Genomic DNA, 24,256 nt, shown 5'->3' on the forward strand with positions numbered 1-24,256 from the left:
TTGTGCTTCGATTAAAACACAACGTATAAAAGGAGGTTTGTAGGGGTTCGAAATACCGTTTTCCCGTCAAAATTTTTGCTAAATTCTGGAATCCCGAAAATTGAAAAAAATAATAACACCGTCACACCGGTTTGTACAGGTTCAAATACCGGCATAATGACAAAAAATAAGACCAAATACTGTCACCATCTGATTTTAAAATACCTTTTTCCCGTACTAAAAAAGGGCCAATCCCGTCACACCGTTAAAATACAACCCCCCTCCATAAAAGGATGAAAATTGCTCATGTTTTTTCTCAGTTTTTACCTTTTCAAAGCTGGAGAGCCGTTAAAGGAATAAACAAAATGGCGACAAGGCATCATACGAAACGCCGAAGCGTTCCCCGCCCAGCGATTTCAGTTAATGATGTGAATTGGAAGAAAAAATACAAGGGATTATCTAATCTCAAATGAGGATTAGTTGATACCAAAGAGGAATTAGGTAATCTAATAAAGGGATTCGGTAATCTCTAAAAGATTTACTTGAATCAGGTAATTACAAAGAGGGATTAGGAAATCTTATAATAGGGGTTAGGTGATCTGAGATAAGGATTAGCTTGAATTAGGTAAACCTAAACAGAGATTAGGTAATCACAAACAAAGATTAAGTGAAGGATTAGGTAATCTTAAACAGGGATTAGGTGATCTCCAAAACATATTAACACGGATTCAGTATAATCCCAATTAAAGATTAGGTAATCTTAAACATGGATTAGGTGATCTCAAAAGGATTGCCTTAGATTAGATAATCCCAAAGAGGGATTAGGTAATCTTTAATATGGATTAGGTAATCCCAAACAAAATTAGGTGATAGTCCCAAGATGATTAATAAAACAGACTAGGAAATATAGAATAAGATCAAGCTAGCTCAGACCCAAAATCGATTGTAAAGAAAAGAAAAAAAAGACATGAGCTTATATTGTAGTAATGAGGAGCTCTTCCAAAACTGTCAAAAAGTACAACTTTTCGTTTAGCAACAAAAACTAAGAGCCAATGGTTACCAACTTTATGAATAGGTTGATCATTCGCTATATATACTCCATCAAGAAGCGAGTTTTCTTTAAGATCCCAAAGAGGGATTAGGTTATTTTCGACTTTTGCTTTTATAAGATATCTGGTCTGTAAATTTATCAAAACTTTTCCATCAGCTCTTCGGTCGAAGCTCAAAAAATACAAATATGAACACAACAGTGATAGAAAACAACCAGCTCCAATCTCTTCAAAGAATTGAAGTACCTGAAAGATACAAAGGGCACACAGTATTAAAAAGTGAAATGCCAAAGCTGAAGAAAAGTTCTTTATTTGTTTTAACATTTAAAGGCCCTTGTTGAAGGAACAACAGCACTACTCCCTTCTGTAGAATCTATCATAAAGAACTAATGTCAGAAATATTCAATATGACCCCCCAAAATGTACTGTATATACATAACTATAAGAATACCTTGAAATAATCTGCAACATATCTGTAGAACTGACAAAACAATTATCTGGAGCCAAAGTGATCAACGAATCCAGTGTGGTAAAAAATTATACACTCATACAAGTCCAAATTCAAGCATCAAAATGTAGTTTTATGAAGCAAAATTTTGTTGGTGCACACAGAAGATACACCAGGGCACTTAAATTCAATAAATCTAGTTTCTCATCTTTTACAAAATCTCCACCAGGGGGGGGGGTCAACATTTATAATACCAACCCATAGCCCAAAAACCTGACTTTTGACCTTTTGAGCTAAGTTAACACCACCACCCCAAAATTGGTATCGATACCAACTTGAAAATCAAAAAAATCAGAAAAAAAGGGGGACCCCCTTAATTTGGTATCGATACCAACATGACTTTTTGAATTTGACAAAATATCATGGGACCCACCCCCTAATTTAGTACCAATACCAATCTGACAAATTTGAGTTTAAAGCTGTTTAAAGGGAACCCACCCCCTACCACACAAACAGGTTACTAAGAGAAACTTCAAAAAAACTCATTTTTGAAATACTCTTTCTTCAACACAACACAAAAAATGTCATATGCTAAAATAGAAAATGACTAAAAACTGACAATATAATAAAAACAAACCCAATGAAGCTAGCAAAATCAATCTGAATCAATATTATCTTAATATAATTGATGTGCAAAAACTAGGAGAAGCTATTATTAGTACATAATTTTAGAACAGAATAGATTCACTCATTACCAAATGCTATCACAGAAAAAATGCTTATTAATTAGGAAAGTTTTGCTGTCATTTTGATATGGATACCAACTTTCTGAATCATATTATTTAAAAAAAGGGGTACCCACCCCCTATTTTGGTATCAATACCAACTGAGGATAACTCTTTTTTCTAAAAAAAGGGGGACCCACCCCCATCAATACCAACTTGACTTTTCAGAATTTTAAAGGAAAACAAGCAATACTTTAATGGACCTACCTATTTATAAAACGAATAATTAGAATTTAATGGAAGTAATGTATAATTTTAAATTTCGAATTATATATCTATTGGAACGGAGAAAGCAATTAAGAAACACCTTTTCGGCAGTACTAATGTGCATCTATGTGCAAAAAATCGCAAAAAACTAATGAGAAAATCTCGAGAAAATCTCAAAAAACCGCTTTTTTCGGGACATTTCCGGTTCTAGCGGCCGGAAAAATTTCTTTTTCGAAAATTGGGCTCTGTCACATTTTGAGCATTGTCATTTTACATCATTGTGCAAAAAATCATGAAAATCTGTCGAGTATAAGTTGAAAAAATGAAGGAAAACCGTTTTACGCCGGTTTTCGGCTGTTCCGGCGATTTTTAAGGAGTTCCGGATTCAAATGATGATTTTTTTGGAAATCAAACGATGCTAAGTTTTGGGCATCATCATAAAGAACATTTTTCTGTAAAGAAACAATTAAATAAGTTGAAAAAATGTGACGGAAATGTGAAAAAACGACGATTTCCGGCACATTTCCGGTTCTACAGACCGGAAAATTTTTTTTTTCTGCAAACGGTTTTCGACACCTTTTCGGCAGTACTAATGTGCATCTATGTGCAAAAAATCGCAAAAAACTAATGATAAAATCTCGAGAAAATCTCAAAAAACCACTTTTTTCGGGACATTTCCGGTTCTACCGGCCGGAAAAATTTCTTTTTCGAAAATTGGGCTCTGTCACATTTTGGGCATTGCCATTTTACATCATTGTGCAAAAAATCATGAAAATCTGTCGAGTATAAGTTGAAAAAATGAAGGAAAACCGTTTTACGCCGGTTTTCGGCTGTTCCGGCGATTTTTAAGGAGTTCCGGATTCAAAGGATGATTTTTTTGGAAATCAAACGATGCTAAGTTTTGGGCGTCATCATAAAGAACATTTTTCTGTAAAGAAACAATTAAATAAGTTGAAAAAAATGTGACGGAAATGTGAAAAAACGACGATTTCCGGCACATTTCCGGTTCTACAGACCGGAAAAAATTTTTTTTCGGCAAACGGTTTTCGACACCTTTTCGGCAGTACTAATGTGCATCTATGTGCAAAAAATCGCAAAAAACTAATGATAAAATCTCGAGAAAATCTCAAAAAACCGCTTTTTTCGGGACATTTCCGGTTCTACCGGCCGGAAAAATTTTTTTTTCGAAAATCGGGCTCCGTCACATTCGAGGGTTTATAGTAATGCACCTTTGTGCAAAAAATCAGAAAAATTGAATGAGCCAATCTCGAGAAAAGTTGGTAACTAACGAACGAACGAACGAACTAACGAACACGGGTTAATTTATAGGACCTTCACCCCACCGGGGTAGGTCCAAAAAGACACCACCACCCGGCTATGGGTCTGGTATCTGGATGTTGATCCCCCCTGTCTCCACATTAAACAAGAAAGAAGGAAGAAAAACAAGCAAACTTCCTTCCGCCTACTTTTTTATCGAAATCCAAATATATTTTCCAATCTATGATTTGGTGCCTCACAGAAAACTTAAACATTACGTAATGTTATATTTGTAGACACTCGCCAGCTAAATATGTCTTAGGCGGCAAATCTCTGGACAAAGGAAATATAGCTTATTAAGCATCCTCTATAAGGAGCACGAATCCGTTAGTGGATGCCAGCAGCCTAGGGTCCTGTCGGACGCAAATTTTAGCATGTTTTCCAAAACAGACCCTGAAAATTGGTGAAAATTACGAAATTCGACCCACCGTGAGATTTTAAGGTCAAAATTCGACTCGTGAGAGAACATGATTTTATCTGTTCTTATTTAGCGAGAAAAAAAGTAATATAACCCTGAAAATCATCAAAAATCTTAGATAAAGTCTGAAACAATGATATCGTGACTTGATACCTTCCAAAAGATTGCCTAACAAAGCTTTATTTCAAAATGTAACAGAAAGATCTGTGGATAATTTGAAATCGATTTTGAATCAACATTGCTAAAGAATTCCTTTCGAATTAATAAAAACTGTTTCACCAGAGATTTGGGAAAAGAGGATAAGAAATGCGCTATTCATCTATTTGAAGCTAGGCTGTAGAATCTTTTGTTTCTATTGAAATGTCTGCGGCCGATCGATTGTTTTTATTCTGGACCAATCAGAGCGCTTGATTCGTTATGCGCACAAGACTAGAAGTACAAACAAAAAATGGCAGCCGTGATTGACATCGAAAGTGAATAATTTTTTTTTTAAATCGCGGATTTTGATATTTTTTATAAGCACTTTTCATTTTGAACGCAGTGTTTCTCAAGCCTTCGTCGTTGTGCTTGAAGGGGAGAATTTCCCAGCTTTGATCAAAATATTTTCTTTATAGAATGATCGAATCAATTTATACATACTGTGGCTAAAAGAATTGAAATTCACATTATAAAACCAAAAATGATAAGCTTGTAAAACTCGGATAATTTTTGGTTATTTCTTGGACTAGAGTTTCTAAGAAACAATACCATGGAGGCCTCTTGAGTCTGCTAAATGACGCGCCTTACGCGCCCACGCGCCCTCATATTTTTGACGCGCCTTCGCGCCTTACGCGCCTGACGCGCCTTGAAAATTTGACGCGCCCTATGATTTCGACGCGCCTTGAAAATTTGACGCGCCCTATGATTTCGACGCGCCTTTAAAATTTGACGCGCCCTATGATTTCGACGCGCCTTTAAAATTTGACGCGCCCTATGATTTCGACGCGCCCTAGAATTTCGACGCGCCTTGAAAATTTGACGCACCCTAAGATTTCGACACGCCCTAGGGTTTTGATGTGCCTTAAGTTTTCGACAGTTTTGACGGACGGAATAATGGGACCGGTCTAATCATACATGGTTGGTATATAAAAGAATGTCGGCGTTAGCAAAATGATCATTTCTTAAGAGATTAGCCTAAAGTCGACCCGTTCCATTTATCGGCTGTACACTTTATTAGTCTATTTCATAGAATTTGTGCATGCTACACGTTATTTCTCTTCAATTTACAGGGGAAAATGCACAAATTTGTCCCTTCACAGAAAACCCAACTTTTTGTAATCATCTTTGACTTGGGAATTTTTGAAACGTTTTCCATTGTCGCTGTCTTTGTTAAATGTACATCTCAATTTGGAAAAGAGTGATTTAAAATAATAATTTGATTACTGCGGTGACGTAGAAAAAAATCATGTACTGAAAACACAAATTATGGCTTGGTAATAAAATACTCGGGAAAAAGGTTTGTATCCTCAATCGCTCATAAAACGACACTGGGATAAGAACAACATTCTTTATGAGACATGGAGAAAACTCTGATTTTCAAATCAATCAAAAGATTTTTTACCATAAGGCAAAAGTGAAGTATTAAAAATACAGTAAAAACTTTTTAAAAAACTTTAAAACAATAAAAACTTCTAGAAAAAAAACGATACAACAAAAACACTGCAAAATACTTCTACTTGCATATAGGTAAGAAGCTTTTTACACCAAATAAATATTTCACAAAACAGGCATGGTTAGCTAAAACTAAACATTTTTAGGCTCATTAAAAAAGTATCAAAAGAAAAGTGTTTCATTTCACTACTTACGTAGTGTCAAATTATCAGGGCGCGTCGATTTTTTAGGGCGCGTCAAATTTTTAGGGCGCGTCAAATTATCTGGGCGCGTCAAATTTTTAGGGCGCGTCAAATTTTTAGGGCGCGTCAAATTTTTAGAGCGCTCCAAATTTTTAGGGCGCGTCAAATTACCAGGGCGCGTAGGCGCGTGGGCGCGTAACATTTTAGGGCGCGAAGGCGCGTTAAAAATATGAGGGCGCGTGGGCGCGTAAGGCGCGTCATTTAGAAGACTCAGGCCTCTTCATCCGGGTAGTGGTGTTGGGTATTAGAACAAATTGGAAACAGGACAAAAATAGAGGTCAAAAGAAAAAAAGAAAAAAGAAGCGATGATAATTCATGATATCAATGCTAGAAGATCACAAATATCATAAATCTTTCTTTTAAGAGCTTTATATGAACTCGAAACAATAAAGGCATAAAATAATCCAAAAAGATTATTGAAAAAATACAATAGTTATACAAAACATATAATGATATAATGAAATATCTATCTAGCAAATAAAACAGTATAATAAAAGTGCATAAGAATTAAAAATTTAAAATATCCTTCTCATTTATGCAACTCTTTTAATTTGTAAATGCTGCTAAAAATGGTTTGAAATTTTTCTAAAAAAGATTAAACCCAAAAGGGTTTTTTATGATTCACCTTCATTTATAACACCTGGGAAAATAAACATGTATTGCATGAAAAAAAATCAATATCACTCATGACTTTCCATTGAAATAAAATTGAGAAGACTATAAAAAAAGACTAAAACCTTCCAACTGATTCTTTTAATTAGTACATTGATTCAGATTGAAAGCTGGACTAGAAAAATTATATCATTGCTCCATAGAAGACTAAATTTAACAGATGTATAACTCATTGCTAAAAAAATGAAATACATTTACATTTGGAAAAAATATTGGAAAAATAATATCAGCCTGTGCTCAGAAAAACTTGTTACATAACAAGTGAAAATATGTGTTCAAGTAGAATTGTAGAATTTAAATAGAAGCACTTTTGGGGTCTCTTAGTTTGTTTACATTTGGTAATTTTGGCCCACATGTTTCCTGGCTCTGATGACTTGTTTGGACCATCTTTCCAGGGACAACCTGGATACAAAACAAACATCCAAATAAATACAGATTCGATAAAAATTCTCCAGACTGATCAAATTTACATAATACGTATATGGAAATCCACTTTTTCCAGAGAACATTTTCCAAGTATATGTCCAATTTCAAAGGATGTAGGCGGTGCTCAACCGTTCAACTGTTCATATCCACGGTTGTCCAGAAAACATTTACAAAATATTAACATCCTCTGCATATCATTTTGTTTTGGTCAAGCTAAATAATGCACGTAATATAGTTTCTGCAGGTTTAATTTCATTTTTTAGCAGACTTTGTCATGCCTTAACGTGACGGTCAAAATGCAAAAATGTTGAGTCATCCTGAGTCAATCTTTACTTCATTGCACCAGTGCTTGGATGGCCCATACTTAACTTTCTGTGGAATGGTTTTTCTGGGTAGTGTTGTTATAAACAGTATTTCATAGAGAAAATGACGATAACTAGCCCTGAAAATATATGAAATGAAAATCTACTGTAAAACTAGGGCTTTTTTGTTTTTGTATAAGCAATAATCTGTATTGAATTACCCTAACACAGACTGTAAAGTCAACCGATGAAATTATGTTTTGGCTGCAAAGTTGTCCAAGCCTTGTGAGTCAATCCACTGGCCGGTCAAAATCACGGCCCATCAATAGTCAGACTTTATAAATATCACATATCGAAGTTATTTGAACTTTACAATGTTTTTGTTAGCCGAAACTTTAAATTTCCAACCCAAAAGTCAATGTTTTCCCTAGATAAAACTAAAAGTACCACAGAGGAAATCAAGCATACTTACTGAATCTCAAGTCCATTACCATGGAGGAAGTTTTTCTAAGATTACACTATTTTTTTCATCTAAAAGTTGAAAAAAAACAACAAAATTATCAATCGATTTTGCCCATCTTAAATCAAAATGCCTAGAAGTTTTAGAGAGTGCCCAGGAAAACTAAGGCATAGGTGGTCACAATAAACCTTCCTACTACCCATAAAAATTATGTCTGCAACACAAAAAATTCATTCAGAGCAATACAAGCCAGAAAGAAATTGGTCCCAATTTTTCAAAATTTCAAGCATGCCTCATGTCCGCCATCTTTACTCCCAGAATATAGAATGATTTTCCTCGATTTTCTCAGGGGAAACCCCCAGAAGATCAAAGATTCACACCCCAGTCTCTTTTTCACAATGAACTCACTGGAAAGCTTTATTCAAGGACTTTTTTCTTATGAACATTGGTTAACCTGTACGTAACGCCATTTTGTTTCGGCCTTCCTTCTTGCTCAACTATTCTACAGCCTTGCTTCTTCAAAGGGTGCCGAATTCAAAGGGAAAGAATAGGAAAACAGCGAGCGGCAGCGGCGTTTCTTATCCTCTTTTCCCAAATCTCTGGTTTCACAGATATCTTTACTTCTCAAAAGGAGATATCTTTACGTCTAAAAGTTTGGAGCATTTTCAAGGTGGCTTCTGGTATGTTGCAATAGAAACAAGCACTGTAGAGTTTAACACCCCTGTCTCAGTGCCACGGTGGAAATTTTCCCCTCGGTGGGAATGAAAATTTCTATTGAAATCCCAATGGGGATAGAAAAATCTATTGTTTCCATCTAAAAAATTCCAGTGGGGATGGTTTTGGAGTGCAATTTTTACTATTCAATTTCCAATGGGTAAAAAATCATAGAGCAATTTCCCAGTAGGGTTGAAATGGTAGGGTATTTTTTCCACCGGGGACAAATTTTTGGTTTATTTTTCTACCGGTGGGTCACACAGGGGTGTAGTTTGTAACGTATTAAATGTTGAAAGAAGTATGAATCAACCTAAATTCTTTTTCCTTCCATAGATGGAAATGAAAACAACCACACCAACATTAAATCATGGTATACTAACTTATTTCTCCAATTATGGACGTGCCTTTCTCATTGACCCAGTAAATTCCTAGGTTCAATAATAGAAGAACCTAATTAGACTACTATAGCATATGTATACATATAAGGATATCCTTAGGTCAAATGTCTTTGCTTTGCAGACTTGCCAAACTTAAAGGATTTCAAAATTTTGTTGTCTTTTTGTTTGTATTTTACTTGTTAGACGCAAAAATATGATTTTTATCATTTATCAAGAGCCCGAATAGCTTTACTAAAAAGTAAAGTTAAATTTTTTCCTAATTTCCTCAGGCTCGGATAGTTGGTGAATATTTTCCTTTTTTTCACTAGATATTTTGAATTCTGGCACTTCCATTGCAAAAGATTTAAATCGCCAACTGAAAGCACCAGTAAGTAAATTGTTGTTCATTACAGTAGATGCTCTCTAATTCGATCTTCAAGGGGGGTTGGATTTTCGCCGAATAAGGGAGCTTATCGAATGATAGAGCGTCATTTATGAGATTTTCTTGTTGACGAATTTTATCAAATAAGGGAGCGTATCAAATAGTAGAACGCGTCGAATTAGAGAGCGTCGACTGTATATCAAATTTTGCCCTTGGACCCGGAGGAGGGTACTTAGACACAAATAGGTGCTTGGAATGTACTAACGATAAGGGTCACTTTTTTCACTTTTTAAAGCTTTTCTAAGGGTTACAAAAATCAGAAGATTTCAAAGTAGTCTCTCTAAGAGTCAAAAGATTCACGACTATTAAGAAACATTTTTAATTTCGAGAGAAAAAAATTGTAGAAAAGGTCTCTCTAAGGGTAGGAAATTTTACGAAAATAGAAAATAGAAGAAAATGTTTCAAAAAAGTCTCTCGAAGGGGCACTCTTTCACTAAAATTTGGTCTCCTTATGGATCGGCAACCCTAGTACCCCCCCGGGCTTAGACATTTCTTCGGGCTTAGACATTTCTCCATCCTCTCTCTATGGTTAGTCCACGACAAATAGTTCAAGCATGAAAATGATGCCTGTGAACGTTGTGTTGCAAACTGAAGATATCTCTATAATGTCACTGAAACAAAAAATGATATTTTACAAAATTATCATAAAGATTTGCAACGGAAATAGAGAGAGAATAACCGGAATTTTCCTCCTGCTTATTTATTGCGAAATGGAGGTCCAATTATGAATTTTTTGATAGGAATAGTGAGGTTGTGTTGACTTAATATATCAGAAATACAAATAAATTTATAGATATCATTTGATGAATTGAAAAATGCTATGGAATCTGGAGACAAAGAATCGGCGAGCATGGTATATTTTCTATCACTTATACACGCTACCTTAAGGGAAGAAATTTTCGCGGAATTTAATTTCGCGGTTCGCAGGTCAAAATTCGGAAGTTTCGCGGGATGGCGGGAATTTAATTTCGCGGTTGAGAAAATTTTATGTTCATAATATGGCCTATTTTGCCCTAAAAATACCAATTTTCGGGTAATTTTTTAAATCCTGAAAATATTCGTGTTTCGCGGAATTTAATTTCGCGAATTTGCCGAAAAACCGCGAAAATTTCTTCCCGCGAAAATTTCTTCCATTAAGGTATATTTTTTAAGAACAAACAGGTGGCTGAAATTTGGCTAATACCTATAATCTAATTAAGAAGAGTCTATAAGCCTCAGATTTCAGAAATTATCAAGATAGTACTGATTTTTAGTGTCAATTGACAGTTATTCATGATATGCACCACTATAGTGTCTTCTGAACATCCAACAGCTGATTGGTTTCAAGTGACGTATTGACTGATTTTACGTCACTTAAAACCAATCAGATGTTGGGTGTTCAGAAGACATTACAGTGGTGCATATCGTGAATACAGCTATCGTATTTTTACTACAAAATTAAGCTCCCACAAACACTACCATCATCTTCCGCCACCAACATCACCAACAATGGATGAGGATCCACCCAGTGATATATCATCCATTGACATAACATCAACAGAGACTCCACCAAAGTGTACAACTGCAAATTGCTTCGTTCCAGACGAAGCAAACACCCTTAAATGCTCCATGGTAAAATGTTCTCGTTTAGTTCATTTCAAATGCTCTAAACTACCAGCATACCAAGTCCAAATACACTTAAACAATCAAACCCTGAAACGCAACAAAGCAACCTTCATCTGCTCAAACTGTGTAGACATCTCAAAAAATATAGAATCGTTATGTATGGAGAGCGACCAAGAAAATTTGAAAAATATCATACACGAGCGTGATCAATCGATCAAAGAATACCAAAAGAAAGTGAAAACTCTTAAAACAAAGAATAAGAGCCTAGAAAACGATTCGTACACTGTAGATGACTTCGAAAAAAAAATTAAAGAACAAATCGACACCCTAGGAGAAAGTATCAAAACTTCGATCCTTCAAGAAATCCAGTCATCACTAACAAAAGTAGAGGATAAGGTGACTGAAGTCAAAACCTATGCTAGCGCTACCAAAGCCTCCACTCCGAATGGCTTAAAAACAATCGTTAAAGAAGCTAGGTATGAGGAAATGAAAGAGAAGCGTGATCATGATAATCGATCGAAAAACATCATCATTCATGGAGTAACTGAAAATACGCCTGAACAAACAGAAATCACTGACAGAGCCTTTGTTGATACCCTAATTGAAACGATCAAAATACCAAAACCAAACATGAGAGCCATCTCAAGAATCGGTAGTCAAGCCAACGATAAAAAACGACGAATTAAAGTTGTGCTTGGTACAGAAAAAGAAAAGATGACAGTTCTGCGCAACCTATCCGCACTGAAAGATAACGAGGAATATAAAGGAATCAGCATAACGGAAGACCTAACAAACCTAACCAACAGAAAGGTCTGTCCTTAAAGAATGGACGGAAAAAGCAAAACATCTCAACTCCGAATCATCTGCAGTAGTACATAGAGTCCGAGGTGATTCAAAAAACGGATACTACATCAAGAAGTTTCCAAAAAGCCAACGTCAGTAATATCTGTTACTGCAAACAAACAATTAGATAAAAATAAAGAAACAACAAAAATAGAACACAAAACATCACCAACAACTGATAACATACCACAAACCAATGACAAAGCAAGCACAAACTTTGACATCACATCGATTCACCAACAAGACGGACATGAACAACAAGACGGACATGAACAACAAGAAGGACATGAACAGCGAGTCGGACAGGAGCAGCAAGAAGACAACATGCACAGGTATGATGTAGATTCTCCAATGCTTAATAGAGAGCTTGAACTTGAAAAACTTAAAGATCTTCGTAAGCAAAACTGTAAGAAAATACTTATTGGTCAACTAAATCACCAAAAGCAAGCCAGCACCACATTCGTAGCACCACATTCAACACCACATTCGGAGCACCACATTCGGCACTTTCGTTTTCGCTCCAGCACCACTTTCGGACTTTCGTTTTCGCTCCAGCACCACATTCGGCAATTCCAGCACCACATTCAACTTTCTGCCCAATTTTCATACTGAAGGAGAGTATTCCTATCCTGGAAATTATGATTCCTATCAAGCCTTATCTATTAGCTTCCATTTAAAGCCAAAATGAAGTCTCTATCACCATTTCTCTTCATAGCCTTGCATTATAAAGACACCTCGGTAGAGTACCGAAAATCTTAATTTTGGTGCTTTGGACTAAAAATCATACTGAAGGAGAGCATTCCTATCCTGGATTTTATGATTCCTATCAAGCCTTATTTACTACCTTCCATTTCAAGCCAAAATAAAGTCTCTATCACCATTTCTCTTCATAGCCTCGCATTATAAAGACACCTCGGTAGAGTACCGAAAATCTTAATTTTGGTGTTTTGGACTAGAAATTGTACTGAAAGAGAGTATTCCTATCCTGGAAATTATGATTCCTATCAAGCCTTATCTATTAGCTTCCATTTAAAGCCAAAATGAAGTCTCTATCACCATTTCTCTTCATAGCCTTGCATTATAAAGACACCTCGGTAGAGTACCGAAAATCTTAATTTTGGTGCTTTGGACTAAAAATCATACTGAAGGAGAGCATTCCTATCCTGGATTTTATGATTCCTATCAAGCCTTATTTACTACCTTCCATTTCAAGCCAAAATAAAGTCTCTATCACCATTTCTCTTCATAGCCTCGCATTATAAAGACACCTCGGTAGAGTACCGAAAATCTTAATTTTGGTGTTTTGGACTAGAAATTGTACTGAAAGAGAGTATTCCTATCCTGGAAATTATGATTCCTATCAAGCCTTATCTATTAGCTTCCATTAAAGCCAAAATGAAGTCTCTATCACCATTTCTCTTCATAGCCTTGCATTATAAAGACACCTCGGTAGAGTACCGAAAATCTTAATTTTGGTGCTTTGGACTAAAAATCATACTGAAGGAGAGCATTCCTATCCTGGATTTTATGATTCCTATCAAGCCTTATTTACTACCTTCCATTTCAAGCCAAAATAAAGTCTCTATCACCATTTCCCTTCCCAGCCTCACGTTTTAAAGACACCTCGGTAGAGTGCCGAATATCTTAATTCTGGTGCTTTGGACTAAATATTATACTGAAGTAGAGTATTCCTATAATGGAAATTATGATTTCTATCAAGCCTTATATATTACCTTCCATTTAAAGCAAGAACGAAGTCTCTAGAATTATTTTCCTTCTCAGCCTCACGTTTTAAAGACACCTCGGTAGAGTCCCAAAAATCTTAATTTTAGTGTTTCGGAGTAAAAATTGTACTGAAGGAGAGTATTCCTATTCTGGAAATTATGATTCCTATAAAGCCTTATATACTACCTTCTATTTAAAGTAAAAATGAAGTCTCTACTATCATTTCCCTTTCCAGCGTCACGTTTTAAAGGCACCTCGGCATCCCGCTTTGTTCAATGTATTGTTGGTCCCATCGTCCCCACCTCCCACCGGGTCTGTGAGATAGTACTATATATGATATGTACTATATGGACATGGCCAGAGCTCTTTTTAAAAAAGTAAAGCGAAAAAAATAAGTTCAAATTTAGTACTCACATGCTTAAAACGCTCAAAAAGATATACAAACAAGCCCTGATTCTGATACAAATTATGGACGACTCAGTTTGCAGTTTACTCTAAAGAAAATACCTTTGCTCTCGCAGCAGTAGAGGGGGAGGGTTAAGAAAATGGGGGTACGAAATGCCGGTAATTTTTTCTTGAAATTCCTTAATCTCGGTCAAACAATTCTCAAAAACAGGTTCTGGCAAAAAGCCAATTAAATCTGACAATACTGGCACTATCGAAACGAATCGCTGGAAACTTTTTTGTGCAAGCTAAATGGCCAGAGGTTGTAGAGTATGACTAGTGAGATTTTGCTAAGTACCTGACTAGAAATAACCGATGTTGTTTGATGACTCCAATCGATGCCCCTGTTTTGCTCCCAAAAATGGAATGACAAAAAACATATGTGACTATGGACCATGGTTGGCGCCGAAGAGAAAACTATCTAATTTTGACCCTCTTTTATTTGCTTCAATACGACCATAATTTGGAATGATTTTGCCAACAACAGAGGTTCTTGAAAGTCCGTTAGGGATTAAAAATTTCCTTTTGTTTTTATAAACGTGGGGAGACCAGGGTCCTCCGCCTGCAATGACTCTGGGCCCTGCATCACGTACTATGTATAACCAGGCTTTTATCATAAGGAACGCTTTGAGTGAGAGGGTTAAACTAGTGTGATTCAAAGATGTTTATCTCCTATTACTATTAGAAACATAGCTGATTGCATCGTACACCTGCACTTCGCTCCCCCTTTAAATATGGGATTGGTGTGTACCTCAGTTGTAGAACTGAACTGAATAGGGGTGCCTATCTCAACAGCTCCAGAGGAACATTTTCTAACAGTGGGGATAAAAATTCCTATCGAAACCAGCGGGTAGGGGCCAGTAGGGGGTCCTAGCGGGTCTGTGACACAGGGGTGTCACACAGGGTAATCGCCTCTGTTGAACAAGGGAGTATCTACACGTGCACTTGACTCTTAGTGATTGCTGCACCCGAGAATTCGAGCAATATGCCGTGTGCTGCGTGTTTAAACAGTCCTAATAATGTTAGGAGTTCAAATCTGTTTTTCTTAGAGACTCCTTACCAATGGGAAAAAATCGGGAAGATTGGACGGGGGTTAATAATTTCGGGTCAAAAGATAAAGAGGTTAGTTTGTACAATATGTCTCATAAAATAAAAAAATTTGAAATAACAAAGTGAAAACATTTTCTTTATGAAGTCATTGATGAAGGCATCAATTATAATGTATGTCATCTTTATGAGTTATCAGTGGCTTTTTTTAAGCCCCTGCCCTCTTTTTGCCTTTCTTGGAACAACGATACCGAATTACTGTACCGGTCTGTTTGAAAATATACCGGTAGATTACTGTGTAAAGATCAATACCGGAAGACGTCTCAAATAGCAGAATAACGGTAATTTTTCTTTCGAATACCAAAGATGAAAAAGGTCATATAACGGAATACTGGCATCTTGGAAGCCCGCCTATGTGCACCACACACCGACCATGCTATTGCTCTTATAATTGCTTTTTTAATTATTTCTTTAAAAGAAACGTCAACATACTTTTTGACTTGATTTGCTAGCGAGGCTACTTATTTAGTCATATAAAAGGTCACGTGACCTGTGAAATTAGTTTTGAATTAAATTAATTCATAAACCATAAAATATGTCATAAAACTAGCGGTGCCAAACGTTGTCACAGACGACTCACAATCCAAAATATGCGAATAACCATAAAGTAAAGCAGCTTTGAAATTTTAACACTACCACGCAACATTAAAATGAAGTGTTTAGACAAAAAATACGGCAAATTCTCAAACCATTTCTTATATGAATATTATGAATATTCATTCGACTATGTATTTCATAATCTTGAATGCAAAACATTGCGAGGCTGAGTAGGGAAATGGTGATAGAGACTTTATTTTGGCTTTAAATGAAAGGTAATGTATAAAGCTTGATAGGAATTATAATTTTCAGGATAGGAATACTCTCCTTCAGTACAATATTTAGTTCAGAACACCAAAATTAAGATATTCGGTACTCTACCGAGGTGTCTTTAAAACGTGAGGCTGAGTAGGGAAATTGTGATAGAGACTTCATTTTGGCTTTAAATGGAAGACAATATATAAGGCTTGATAGGAATCATAATTTCCAGGATAGGAATACTCTCCTTCAGTACAATTTCTATTCCAAAACACCAAAATTAAGATTTTCGGTACTCTACCGAGGTGTCTTTATAACGCGAGGCTATTAAGAGAAATGATGATAGAGACTTCATTTTGGCTTTAAATGGAAGCTAATAGATAAGGCTTGATAGGAATTATAATTTCCAGGATAGGAATACTCTCCTTCAGTACAATTTCTATTCCAAAACACAAAAATTAAGATTTTCGGTACTCTACCGAGGTGTCTTTATAACGCGAGGCTATTAAGAGAAATGATGAAAGAGACTTCATTTTGGCTTTAAATGGAAGCTAATAGATAAGGCTTGATAGGAATCATAATTTCCAGGATAGGAATACTCTCCTTCAGTATGAAAATTGGGCAGAAAGTTGAATGTGGTGCTGGAATTGCCGAATGTGGTGCTGGAGCGAAAACGAAAGTGCCGAATGTGGTGCTGGAGCGAAAACGAAAGTGCGAATGTGGTGCTGCGAAAGTGGTGTTGAATGTGGTGCTACGAATGTGGTGCTGGCTTGCTTTTGGTACTAAATCTCAACTCAATAAGGAATAAAATTGAAAATTTATCAGCTATAGTATCAGGAAATCTAGATATACTTTTGGTTTCTGAAACCAAATTGAACGATAATTTCACAACTAATCAGTTTGAAATAGAAGGTTTTGAGGAACCGCATCGTTTGGATAGACCTAAAAACGATGGAGGTGGTGGACTTTTGCTTTATGTAAGAATTGGATTACCATCTAAGTTAATAAGATCTGAAAATACGTATGAAGGCATGTTTGTTAAGGTAACAATTAATAAACAAAAATGGCTGATATGTTGTTCCTATAACCCACATTTAAATAACATCAACGAGCACCTAGAAAAGCTGCAAATTAGCATAGATGCGATAGATATCGATTATAACAACATTCTGGTTGTAGGAGACTTGAATTGCGAAATTGAGAATCAGCCTTTGGTTGATTTTTGTGAGGGCTTGAATCTCAAAGCTATGATTAACTCACCAACCTGTTTTAAAAATCCTGATAGGCCAACTTGCATTGACCATATGCTTACAAATAAGCCAAATCATTTTCAGAAAACTGCTTACACTATTACCACTGGAATATCGGACTTTCACAAGATGACTCTGATAATCCTAAATGAAAACTTTAAGAAATTGCCACCGAAAACAATCAGATACCGATCTTACAGGACATTCAACAGTGATACTTTTCGCATGAAACTAGATCTGATCATCAATAGTGATAACAGTGAATTTGAATCAAAAATAAAGTGTATCATAGAAGAACTAGACAAACAAGCTCCTTTTAAATATAAAACGGTTAGAGGTAATAATATGCCTTTTATAAATAGAGATATGAGAAAAGCCATCATGATAAGATCCAAACTCAAGAACCTGTACTATAAGAATAAAACACACGAAAACAAAACAAAATACAACAGACAAAAAATTTTTTGCTTATCGCTATTGAGGAGGACTAAGAAAGACTACTTTGCCAACCTCAAAGATTCCAACATAACTGATAACAAAAAGTTTTGGAAAACTGTACAACCATTGTTTTCAAATAAAGGTTCAAACAATAAGAGTTATACCTTAGTGGATAAAGAAAAGATCATAAATGACGAGAAACAGATAGCTCAAATATTCAATGACTATTATGGCCAAATAATATCAAAACTAGACTTGCCTGAGCCTCCCTATGTTGCATTTGACGAAACAAATAATCATACTGAAATTTGTATTCAGAAATATAGACAACACCCAAGTGTCACTGAAATCAAGAAAACTGAGTATCTAAATAAATTTTCTTTTATACCAACAACGAAAGAGGAAGTAGGGAAAATTATCAAGGACTTAGTTCAAGGAAAATCACAGCCAAGCTCAGATATTCCAGTGAAAATCATAAAGGATAATTGTGATATGTTTTCCGAGTTTTTGTGCTCAGAAATAAATGCGTCATTCGAGTCAAACTCTTTTCCAAAAGAATTGAAACTTGCTGATATAACACCTGTGTATAAGAGAAAAGGTTCAAAGAATGACAAGGGCAACTTCAGACCGGTGAGTATTCTCCCAGTTCTGTCAAAAATTTATGAAAAAGTCATACATACCCAAGTCTCAACCTACTTTAACAACATTTTGAGCAATAGACAATTTGGATATAGAAAAGGAATGAGTACACAAACTCCACTTTTAGTCATGACTGAAATTTGGAAGAAAGCTACAGATGAAAAGGAAAAGTTTGCAGCGCTACTCATTGACTTATCAAAAGCTTTCGACTGCATCTCACACGAACTATTGATTGCTAAACTTGAAGCATACGGATTTTCAAGGAGTGCCTTAGGTCTCATAGCAGCCTATCTATCAGATAGAAAGCAAAGAACGAAAATTGGCGACCATTACAGTACCTGGCATAATGTTAAAGTAGGTGTTCCCCAAGGATCCATTCTAGGGCCGCTACTATTTAACATCTACATGAGAGATTTGTTCTTCTTTCTTGAAAATAGAAATGTACTGAATTATGCAGACGATACAACACCTTTTGTGATAGCTGATTCTTGGGAACACGTTGGTGAGGAGCTCTCGAATGGAGCTGCTATCATCTTTGAATGGATAACCCAAAATCAATGAAAGGAAATGCAGACAAGTCTGAGTTGATAGCTAACAATACCAGCAAAGAAATCTTCATTACTATACAGAATGAACGCATCTTTAACAGCAACTCAGGCAAGATCCTAGGATTAACTTTTGACAACTGTCTGACTTTTGAGCCACACATTAACATGATTTATAAGAAAGCTAGCCAGAAAATCAGTGCACTTGCGAGGGTAGCACCGTACATAAATCAAAAGAAAAAACAAAGGCTCATGAATGCCTTCTTTCGAAGTCAATTCAATTATTGTTCGCTTGTCTGGATGTTTCATGTTCGCAGGCTAGATCAAAAAATAAATCACCTCCACGAAAGATGTTTGAGGATAGTGTATTCTGATCATACATCTACTTTTGAGCAGCTTTTAGAGAAAGACGGTGCCATCAAATTCCACCATAAAAATCTTCAGTTGTTAGCAATAGAACTTTTCAAATGTAAAAATAACATATCAGATCTAACTAAAGAAATTTTCAAAAATGATGAAAATATCAAAGTAAATCGCAAAACGCCTTACTTCAGATCAAGAGAAATAAACTCTGTTTTTCACAGTTCAGAGTCACTTTCATTTTTAGGGCCAAAAGTTTGGGAATTAATTCCGGATGAGTATAGAGATATAGTTGATCTTAGTATTTTTAAGGAAAAGATTAAGCAATGGAGGCCTACATCATGCCCGTGTAGAAACTGCCGAACCTATATTGACGGTGTCGGCTTTTTGTAATCACCTTACAAATTGTAAAGTAGCGTTGACTTTTATTAGCCTTTATTGCTACCTGTTCGTCAACTTGAAATAAACTATTACATACATACATATACATATTGAATTCGGAGGAAGAGTTAATGTGAGTTTGTTGAAAAAAAAGGACGACGTTCTTCTTTAGTAAATCTCTTTTCCAAACGATCTCGAACTCGCCAGTCATGTTTCAACTTCGATTATATGAGTAAATTTTGTCCAACTCACACCTCCTCTTTCAAACCGGCATATTATCAGTCGATTCTCTCCCTATCTTGACTCCACATTTGTACTTTATGGGTGCATAGTGTCAAGGTTATAATTTAAAAATCGAGGTATTCAAATCCATTCACCAGAATAATCTTTTTTTTTAGATCTTCGCTAAATTTTTCGAGCAAAAAAATGTAACCAAACCAAAGACAACGACAACTACAGCGACAACGAATGTGACAAAATCTAAAACTACAAGTGAAAGACCTAATTGGCCCTGTCCAGTATGTGGAAGCAAACCTATCTTTCTCGTCAGACATTTGGTGGATGTACATGACTGGACAAATAAAGAAGCTAAAAGTTAATTTCGCAGTAACTAATTGGGGGAGGCGTACGGGTTTGTCGGTGTTTCAGTGTAGGCCTTTTTGCGTCGGGATTTCGATGTTGGACATGCGTGGCGGTGACGGTAAAGTGGAATTTTTCCGTCTGTATCTCGGTGCTTAAAGTAATATTGTCGGTGAAATCTTCTTATTTTAGAGGATCTCAAAGTCTAAATGAAGGCTTTCAAATACTTTCAGATCTGAAAAGAAAACATTTAAGCCAAACGAGAATAAGAAAATGCGAATTTCTCCGTCGGCGCAAACTATGGTTGCACCTCCTTCTCCACTTCTATCAGCATTCTATCATCTCCTTTGCCACCTCCCTATTTTACCAAGGTTATTTTAAAAGACCCAAGCATTTCCCTTCTATTCCTTTCAACACCCCTGTCTCAGTGACCCTGTGATAATTGTGTTTTTTTTCAGTGGGAATTGAATCAAAGAGCCAAATGCCAATGAGGATGGAAAATCTCTTGGCTTGGGATTTTGAATTTTATTGTTTACAGCTCAAAAATTTCAAAATAGTAGTATCCTAGTGGGGATGAAAGTTGAGTATAGATTTCCATCTGAGATATATATTTTTAGGGTATTTTTGTCACCGAGGACGAATTTTTGACCGATTTTTCCATTGAGGACGGGGTCCCAACGTGTCTGTGACAATTAAGTGTCTTTCAAAATCCATTGCAACTAAGCCTGAAAAAAGTATTTTCAACCCCTTCAACTGGGCCTTCCTCGACATGGATTAAGCGATTTGAAAAATTTAAATACACCGTTTAGGAGTCTCGGCATTTCACGGTACTCCATTGCAGAGGCCCGGTAAAAATGGTAGGTAAAAATGCGCACTTTAGTACTGTGAAAGGTTAGAGAAATGTAAACATTGTGAATTTTTGTCTCTCCTTTAAAGAGAATGATTTAGATATTTGAACATGATATCAATGATAATTTTATAAGTCTCTCCTGAAAATTTCACAAAAATTCATCAAGAGGAAAAGAAGTTATGATTAAAAGGAGTTCTTTACCTACCGTTTTTCTGCTATGTTTCCTTATGAGAACCAGATGTTTACCTACCGTTTTTTTACGGAGGAGAGTGAATTTTCCGTGATCGCTAAAATCAAAACAATGGAAAATTGGATTGACGCGTGCGCAGTCGACACTCCTAAACGGTGTATTGACGCTAAATTAAGAAACATTTAGTCCACTGTTACGCTAATAATCTTAAGCTAAGAAAAAATTATCCTAACATTTAAACTTGTTTTAAAAAAGGCGTTTTGCGATGATTTAAGAATATTCTGTCGGTATTTCTGTGATAGCAACCCTCGTACGCCCCCCAAAATGCCGATAATTTTAGACTGTCTACAACCAGAAAGATGTTATAGTACTTTTTCTACTGAGTGCCATTTTCAATAAAGTCTATAAATTTTCTTGAAAAATGAAACCATATATTGTACCTAAATTTTTCTGATAGCATATGCATATCAAAGCCTGACTAAGAGGCAGGCATTCGTTTATAAAACACCATGTGTGGCTCCAAAAATCAAATATACCTTCTTTGGACTCGATCCTCAAACTAGTACACTGGATGTTTTCAGTATAAGAGTATAAAGAGATTATTTTTCACACCTTTTCATTTCTATTCAAGAACACGATAATAACAAAAGACTTTTTTTTAGTTACAAAGCTGACAAAGGACTCAGGAAGGTGCGAAAGGACAAAAAGGATACAACCACGAGAAAGTACACCAAATATATATGTCCGCTGTGTGAACTTCCTCAAAGACGCATCCATGACCATTTGAGGGTTGGAACAGGCCCTCACTTCATCAAAACGGATGAAGAATATCGTGAAGTGCTGGATAGAAAAGTCCTTCACCAAGAAGAAGTGCAAATTAAAATCGTTCCAAAAAAAAACAAAAAATCAACACAACCCCTAGCATCACCTCGTTCGCCCATAAAGGTAGGAACATAAATAGAGTTTCGACTTTTCTTTCATATCAGAATTCAATCATTAAGTTGCATCAAATTATTCAAATCGACTTTCTTTGTTTACTGAATCCGTTAGAGCAAAACAAGGTCGTTTTAAATGGATTCTGATAAAACACGAGCGCTTGTATAAGAATTCAAAGAGTAAAGTGGTCTTAGCTTGATTTCTTGAGATCCTTTCAAAGCTTTCAAAGTACTTTAGGTGTGCAAACTTTCTCGAGCACAAACTTTCGCGATTTTTCGCAAATTTTGGCCTTTTTCGCGAAAGTAAATGCCTTTAAAAATTCTTAAGAGGGGCGATTCGCGAAGGTTTATGACCGCAAAAAATTATTTTAAAAAGTTGAAAATCTATAAAGCTTCGAAATCAAAATAGAAACTAGTCCTTGTAGGATATTTTATGCCTTAATAAAAGCCTCATTGAAGTATAAATGATAAATACCAGTTTTAATAGAATTTAAGAAGCATTTACAGTGTGTCCCAAATAAAGTTGTCAGTATTCTATACTATAAAAATCCACATTTCCATAACTGCGTTGGGATTACAAAAGTTCTTTCCTTTATTCTATTAAATACATTTTCATTTCTCAAGTCAATTATAAACATTGTACGAAGCAAAAATAATGTAAATTTCACGAATTTTCGACCTCGCGAAAGTTTCTCCCCGCGATAATCTGTACGCCTAAAATATGATCTTTGAAAATGTTGGGTTCCCCATTTAAGATGTACCCAAATTACTAAAATGTACGTAAATTGGTCGAAATTCTACGGCCTAATTTTTTTTCTAATTTGTACAAAAAATGTCCTTCTATTGGATACAAAAGTGCTTTTAACTCGTTAAAATTTAGAGCAGCGACTTTAATATTTCAGCATGTCATTGCCAATAAGTTTCTCAATTTGAAAATGTAAATCACAGGAAAAAATCTTAAAATCCCATGCTAGGAAAATGGCCATTTTCCAGGGCAAATTCCAACCTGGAAATCGGCACTTTCCCAGCACCGGTGTTGTTAAATTCCGGAGTTCCAGGCCTGGACTTTTCAAATTCAGGGTGGAAAATGGCCATTTTCCATGCTTGGACTTTTCAAATTCTGGGCGGAAGATGGCCATTTTCCATGCTTGGACTTTTCAAAGTCGGGGTGGAAAATGGCCATTTTCCATGCCTGAACTTTTCAATTCGGGGCGGAAAATGGCCATTTTCCATGCTTGGACTTTTCAAATTCGGGGTGGAAAATGGCCATTATCCAGGCCTGTATTTTTCAAAATCGAGGTGGAAAATGGACATTTTTCAGGCCTGGAATTTTCAAATTCAGGGTGAAAAGTGACCATTTTCCATGATTGGACTTTTTAAATTGAGGGTGGAAAATAGACATTTGTCAGGCTTGGATTTTTTCAAATTCGGTGTGAAAATGGCCATTTTCCATGCTTGGCGTGTAATAACCACTTGTGGTGCAGAATTTTGTGAATTCGAAATTCCAAATTTTGCTTTGAAAAAAATTCCACCCGGAAAATGACCATTTTCCACCCGGAAAAATCCCAGGCCTGGAAAAAGGCCATTTTCCGGGTGGAATTTTCTTGAAGAAAAAAGTTAGGATTTGAAATTCCAGCCCAAGAATCACAAGCTGGTAAAATGGTCATTTTAAGGGTGGAGGTTGCTTCGAAAAAAATTCCACCCGGAAAAATCTCAGGCCTGGAAAAAGGCCATTTTCCAGGTGGATTTTTTTTCAAAAATTTTTTTACAGGGCTGGAAAATGGCCAAAATCACCCCCGAAATTCAAAACTCCATGCCTTTGACCTGGAGTCGCTGAAAAATTCCAGGGCTGAAAAAAATCTCGCCCGGAAAATGGCCATTTTCCATGCATGGGTTTTGAAAATTTTTTTCCTGTGAATATAATTAAGAATGATTGAGGCTTCCCCCCAGCAGTGAAGATTAAACATAGGCGTTTTCCGACAAAATCTCCAAACTTTTGCCTAATATGATTAAAACATTAAACGACGAAAAATTAATGCGGCCGTGTTTAGACCTAGGTTTAAAGTAATTAGGTCTACATGT

The 24,256-nt window shown here is 36.0% G+C and overlaps 1 protein-coding gene and 1 long non-coding RNA gene across 2 annotated transcripts in view; one reads left to right on the forward strand and one right to left on the reverse strand.

The window, feature by feature from the left end:
• Window positions 1–24,256, reverse strand: part of LOC136802110 (RING-type E3 ubiquitin-protein ligase PPIL2-like) — a 92,527-nt gene that overhangs the window by 10,791 nt on the left and 57,480 nt on the right.
• On the forward strand, window positions 9,330–20,212 carry LOC136802128 (uncharacterized). Its single transcript, XR_010845965.1, has 3 exons — window positions 9,330–9,434; window positions 10,282–10,341; window positions 20,019–20,212. It is a non-coding gene; the product is annotated as an uncharacterized lncRNA (long non-coding RNA).

The sequence above is a fragment of the Clytia hemisphaerica genome, unplaced genomic scaffold, assembly GCF_902728285.1.
Source record: "Clytia hemisphaerica strain Z4C2 unplaced genomic scaffold, Clytia hemisphaerica genome assembly, whole genome shotgun sequence".
NCBI lineage: Eukaryota > Metazoa > Cnidaria > Hydrozoa > Leptothecata > Clytiidae > Clytia > Clytia hemisphaerica.